The following is a 7,062-nucleotide window of genomic DNA, read 5'->3' as shown; positions in this document are numbered from 1 at the left end:
TAGTCAAGCAAAACAAATTTCCACATTAGCCATGTCCTAAAATGAATTTCTCATTGTTTATCTTTAGACCATCACCTCTCTGTCAGGAGGTGGGTAATGTGCTTTGTCACTAATCCTTTGGAATTGTGGTAGTTCACTGCATTGATCAGAGTTCTTAAGTCTTTCAAGGCTGTTGTCTTTTCAATTGTGTTGGCATTGTATAAGTTGTTCTGGTTCTGCTCATTTCATTCTGTATCTGTTCATACTTCTCCTGTCTTTTTTTCCCTGAAACAGTCCCTTCATTGTTTTTTGCACTACAATAGTGTTCCATTACATTTTTATACCATAACTTGGTGAGGTATTCCCCAACTGATGAACAGTCCCCTTCCTTATTTTTCAGTTCTTTGCCACTACAAAAAAGAACTACCATAAATAGAGCACTGGATCTTGGGTCAGGAAGACCTGAGTTAACTTTGTCTGCTTCAATTTACTCTTCTGTAAAATGGGGAAAATAATAGCACCTACTTCCCAGGGTTGTAGATAATTACCTGTGTGGCCCAAGGTCAGACAAGTAACAACAAGAAGTATCATTTGTATAGCACTTACTATGTGCCAGGCACTACATTAAATGTTTTATGTTATTATCTCGTTTGATCTCCCAAGAACCCTGTGAGGCAGGTGAAATTTTTGTCCCCATTTTACAGATGAAGGGCAAACATCAAAGGTAGGATCTGACCCCAAGTCCTTTGATTCCCAAGACCACTCTCTTTCTTTTCCTCTTCCTTCTTTCCTTCCTTCCTGTCTTTCTTTCCCCCCATAAACAGCATCACATTTATTTTACACCAAATTTCATTTTTTTCTCAATTACATGTAAACAAAAGTTTTCAGCATTCATCTTTTTAAATTTTGCATTCCAAACTCTCCCTTTCCCTTCCCCTCCCAGGAATGCGAGCAATTTATATAGATTCTACAAAACATTTCCATATTAGCTGTGTTGCAAAAGAAAATATAGACCCCCCAAAAAACAAACCCCAAGAATAATAAAATAAAAAGAAAATATGCTTCCATCTGCATTCAGAATTTATCAGTTCTTTCTCTGGAGGTAGATAGTTTTTTTCATCAAAAGTCCTTTGGGATTTTGTTAAATCATTGTATTGCTGGTAATAGTGAAGTCATTCATAAGCCCATTCTCTTTCCACTGTACCGCATTGCCTGTTTAAGTTGCATGCAGAAAGAGAGAGAGAGAGAGAGCACAAAGTGTCCACCAAGCTACATGCAGCAACATCAGCATTATTTGAACCGACCTAGACTAGACTCTAGGCTAAGTTTGAAGAATACACTAGTTGTTGAGGGCCAGCCCTAAAGAGTCCGATCTGGGTTGAAGATCCAGGACAGAGCTTGTCTCTTGCCCAGTCTTGACCCTTAGGGCTCACATTCTTAGGAAGTTGGCTCTCCAATCTCCTGTGCAAGGGAGGCTCTAAAAACATTCCTTCCTGCTCTTTGAACCCTTAGATTTATATATCATCCTTCCAACAAGGTGGCACCAGGGAAAGATCTTGGAATATACTGCCCTATCTAGGAACCCTGATAACAAGGAAACATATGTTGTCACATATACAGAAGATGTATGGGGAGTGTCTCACGGGAATGACTCTTTGAAGTTATGTTAGGTTTTTCTATATATGCTGTAACCCTCCAATGAATAAACGGCTCGGTCTTCACTGACCCGCTTGGCCCACATCTCTTCATTTGGTGCTCTCCCATGAGGTGCTCCACTTAGTTGCAGGCAACAACTAGTCATTGATTGATATCACGAAGGACTCCCATTCCAGGCAGAGGATGTAATGGAAGACACTGGGGGCATTGGCAACACAGAATTTCAAACAGCGATGTGCTGCTAAATGTTTAACAAACTGGCTCCCCTTTCCACCACCTCCCTCAATGTACTCATAGCACGCTTTTAAGCTTAATCAGCATTATTAACACTTTTACCATCATTTTCTTAAAACTGGACAATCAAAAAACAATAAATCTGACCCTGTTCTGTAGCATTTACTGATTTCTGAGGTGAAAATTTTAATAATCGCCTCAAGTGCCTGCACCAGCTGACTATAGTACACCAATGATTTCACATTTGGGGGCTCCAGTTATTCATTTGTGTGAGAAGTTTCTTCTTGGGCTCCTCTTTTCCTGGACATTCCTAATAATACCTGTTAAGTAAACAAAGGAATTTGTGGCTTCTCCTCTTAATCTGATTTTTCTAAATTGACTTTTTATTCCCTCCTCACAGTGTCTGTAACTTTTCAGTCAATGGTTCATTCTTTCCTCAACCTATGAGCACCCTTGCCTGCAGTGAGAACATTGCTGGCTTTCCCCTTCCTGAGGGAATTTCCTATTTGCCTTGTTTTCCTTAGTTCAACTCTCTTGGTTATCCACCAGCAGAGTCTCTTTTCCCTTTAATGGTGACTACTGTCAAATAGCCCAATTCCTTTTATTTTTCTTCATTAGCTCTGGACTATAATCTTGTAGCTAATCTTCTAAAAGCTCTAGGATCATCAAGTTTTTTGTTTTGTTTTTCATAGGTGTGTGTTTTGTTTTTTAAAATATCTGATCTGTAATTGTGTTAGAGCCAATGCTGAAATTTAGCCTCATTTGGCAAGGCTATTTATCTCCTTTGGGCAGCTAGATGACACAGCAGATAGAGCATGGGACCTGGAGTCAAGAAGATCTGAGTTCAAATCCAGCCTTACACACTTACTAGATGTGTCACCCTGGGCAAGTCACTTAACCATGTTTGCCTCTGTTTCCTCATCTGTAAAATGAGCTGGAAAAGAAAATGGCAAATCACTCCAGTATCTTTGCCAAGAAAACCCCAAAAGGGGTCACAAAAAGTTAGACATGATTGAAATAATTCAATAACAGCACAATCTATCTGCTTCCTCCTTTTTTAAACAAATATTTTTAACACTTAAAACTTTTTAAAAAATCCAATTAAAATTTCCATTTCCTATATATCTGATAACTACAACCTAGTGTAGAGCAGTGTTATATTTGGGAGAAGGACCCCTGAGTTTGAATCCTAGCTTTAACTTTGCTGGTTTAGTGATATTTGGACACGTCACCTCACCTATCTCTAAACCTCAAATTCCTCATCTGTACAATGGGGACAATGATATTTGGGCTACTTTCTTTCCAGGGTTATTGTGAAGATGTTCTTTGTAAACCTTTATACATACTGCTACATTCAGTATGTTATTGTTATTTATAATACCATCATTTTGGGACATTGTGACAAGCAAGGAGATGAGCTTATACACAAGGAATAGTGTGGAGAGGAATGAGTGGGTAAGGGTTTAGGGATGGAATTTAAATAGGTAATTTAAGTTATTACTCTTACCTTTGGGCTAGAAGCAGCCTTGTAGCTTGATACTTGGTGCTACTAATTATTGTGGGAGCTTGAGTGGGGAAAGAAGCCAAGGAAAGGTAATAATGCATGAGCTCACTATGTTATAAAATGATTATCCAGTCGAATTCATGCAGCCTTCCTGCCTACTGTATGTTGTGGGTTGAGAACCCACTGAGAAAAGTGTACATTCAGGGGATAATTAAATGGATTAGTTCAGAGATGTGTGTGGTTAGGACTTGGCACCTCTACTTTCATGATACCCAATATTACATAAATTCTGTAACATCTGCTCTGATTGGCTCCAGATCATATAAATAAGGGCAGTGGGTGTAAGTTGAAAAGAGACAAATGAAGGGGAGGGGGAATTTTACTGTCACTAGGTCAGCTCCTGACACATAATAAGTGCTTAATAAATTTTTGTCCACTAATTGACTGACTAGCACAAGAGGAATAACCCTTGATAGTTACTAAGAGCCTTTCCAGCTCTAAAATTCCAAGACTCTAATTTCAGGAGAAAGCGTAGACACTGGGAAAGTTTTTTTTTCCATGAATAATAGTAACTTAGTACTGGGTCCCTAGGCTCTCACACATAGAGGGTACAGGAGAGAAGGAACTAGCTTATGGCTCATCCCCTCTCAGGTCCAAAGGTGGGTAACATTAAGTTGGCAGAATGAAATAGGAAGATTAAAGAGGTTCACCTGACTGGCCTATGGTGAAATATTTTTTTTTCTTTTTGGCAGAATTTGAAGTAGAATTCATAGTCCCCAAGTTTGTAGGTCTAATTAAACCAAACTTTTCTATGGAAATTTTCTGGCTCCAGAGGACATCTGTATGAGAAAGCCTGAAGCCTTGACTCTTCTAGTCTCCTTAAAAAATAAAAGTAAGATGGATGGAGCACTGGCCCTGGAGTCAAAAGGACCTGAGTTCAAATCTGGCCTCAGACACTTGACACTAGCTGTGTGACGCTAGGCAAGTCACTTAACCCCAATTGCCTCCCCCCAAAAAATAAATAAATAAAAGAAGCTGAGGAGATTCTGTTTTTGAATTAATTACCAATGCTTTCCTAGCAAAATGAGTCACCATAGCAACACAGCATGTTATGGCTAGAAGTCAGAAACACTGAGTTTACATCTTGTCTTAGATACTTACCAGCTATGTGACTCTGGGCAAGTCAGCCTTTCACTCTCTCTGTTTCCTCATATGTAAAAAAGGAGAAGTTTGACTTGATGGCCTGTAAGGTCCTTTCCAGCTTTAAATTTATGATCCTATGATTTTCATTCATGTTTTATGGCATGGCTATAACTAGGAATTATGCCTGGAGCAAATTTAGTTGAGCTTAGGCAGGGGGCAGAAAGATGAAGAATGAGACCAGTAACCTCAAAGGAAAATACTACTTTGGGTAAAGTCAAGCCAGGAGAAGGATATAACCCATTGCTTTCCCTCCCACAAGGATTGGATGGGCATGTGGGCTTAGGAAAAGGGCAATGCAGTGACAGGATACAAAGCAAGGTGGCTCAGGGGAGGTTGCATCATGTGGCAGGGAGAAGGGAACGGGCAGAGAACCGGGACATCGATCATCAAAAGACTGCAGTGTGCCCTTTCAGCTGTTGCCACCCTGGGCAGAGTCTCATTTACTCTATGCTAGTTATGGCTCAGAGCTGTGGCACTCTTTGAATCTCTAGCCCAGGCCAGTGGAGGCAACAGCTTGAATTTAAAATCCTCTGGGGCAATTTCATAATTTGGCCATTTTAATTACTGTACCTAATGCAGATTGTGAGGAGAGATTGGAACATTTCTGTTCAGCTGTCACTTTAAACCATGGTTATAATGTGAATTTGATGTCAGAAAGTCATAACAATATTTATTTAATGTAGGATAATAGGCATAATAATGTTCTTGAGTGACAGTTGGAGTGAAAGGAAAGTTAAAATTGATATGCTTATTTGTCTCTTGAATTGTCACTTCAGTACAAGCCCTCTTTGCCTATTCAAGGTTGCTTGTCAAATCTTTAGGGAGTTGTCCATAACCACTAAGAAATCTCTGTTGGATTTCATTAGGAAACTAGATTTGTTCTGTTTACTTCTCTTATGACAGTCTTAGAATTCTGATTTCAGAATTCAGTTTAATTCAACAAACATTTACTGTATAATATGTGTAGGGTAGAGTAGTAGGCACAAGAGGAGATAAAAAAGTCAGCAAGAAATGATCCCTGACCTAAAAGCTTACAGTCCAGTAGGTTGATATAACATATATACAAATGACTATAATATAATGATAGCTAGCATTTATGTAGCACTTTAAGGTTTGCAAAGTACTTTACAAATATTTTCTCATTTTATTCTCACAACAATTTTAGGAAATAGTTGTTATCATTATATTTATTTTATAGATGAGGAAACTGAGGCAGAGAAAGGTTAGGTGATTTGCCCAAGGTCACACTGCTAGTAAGTGTCTGCAGCTAGCTTTGAACTTAGGTCTTCTTGATTCCAGGACCACTGGGCTAGCTGCCTAAAGTAGATTATGATAAGCACATAAGAAAGGGACCAAAAAAATGTTATGTGACTAAAAGGCCTAAGGAGGGAAAGAATAATTCCAACTGAGGAAATGAGGGAAGGTTTTATAGATCTTAAGATCATTACAAAGTAGAACTTGAGTCAGAAGAGACCTTAAAGGTTTTCTAGGCTAATTCCCTTATTTTATAAATGAGCAAATGAAGTCCAGGGAGGTTGAGCTATTTGCCCAAGGTTATACAGAGAGTATCAGAGATGGGATTTGAACCCAGATCTCATAACTCCAAAGCTAGTGTCCTTTCAAGCTGAACCTTAAAGGATAGGTAGGATTTCAAAGAAATCTCTGAAACCTAGAATATAAATAGATAAATCAACAGGGAAAACGGTGACAACAGAAGGAAATATGAACTCCAGATTGAGTGAGTTCAGGCATCTATGCATACTGTAAAATGAAGGAAAATGATTCAACACTTGATGAGACAAAAGACCCTCTGGAATTTGAGGAGTGCATGGAACTACAACATGCTGTTCCTGGTTAGTTTAAAAGAGAAATGAGAACCATGAGAACAGAATTTATGTCCTACAAAGCAAAAAGCAAAATAGAAAAACTTAAATCTGCTATGGCAAGCCTTATCAAAGAAACAAAAGAGAGACCAATAGATTACAAATGCCAATACACAGAAATAAAGGACACTCTAGAAGAAGAGAAATAAAAAATAAGAACATTAAAGGAAAATATGCTCACTATGTTGATCTCAAAGACAAAATGGGTACAGACGTCCAAGAAGACCATGACAGGACAAAAAAACTTTAATACCATAATGAAGGATAATGAAGAGAACTGCCCAGAACTTCTGAACATAAAACGTAAAATTCCAGTAAAAAAAAAATCATAGATTGTCTCTAAAAAAAAAAAAACAAGGTTGCAAACTCTAAGACACATAGTTATTAAATTTAACAATTCAATTCAGAAACACGTTCTGCAACCCACAAAGAACTTCAAATAAAAGAAAGGGCAGGGGCAGCAAGGTGGTACATTGGATAGAGCACTGGCCCTGGAGTCAGGAGGACCTGAGTTCAAATCTGGTCTCAGACACATGATATTTACTAGCTGTGTGACCCTAGGCAAGTCACTTAACCCTGATTGCCTCAACAAATTCTTTTTTA

This window comes from Phascolarctos cinereus, unplaced genomic scaffold, assembly GCF_003287225.1.
Source record: "Phascolarctos cinereus isolate Bilbo 61053 unplaced genomic scaffold, phaCin_HiC Scaffold_1;HRSCAF=81, whole genome shotgun sequence".
NCBI lineage: Eukaryota > Metazoa > Chordata > Mammalia > Diprotodontia > Phascolarctidae > Phascolarctos > Phascolarctos cinereus.
This window is presented reverse-complemented; position numbering follows the sequence as displayed.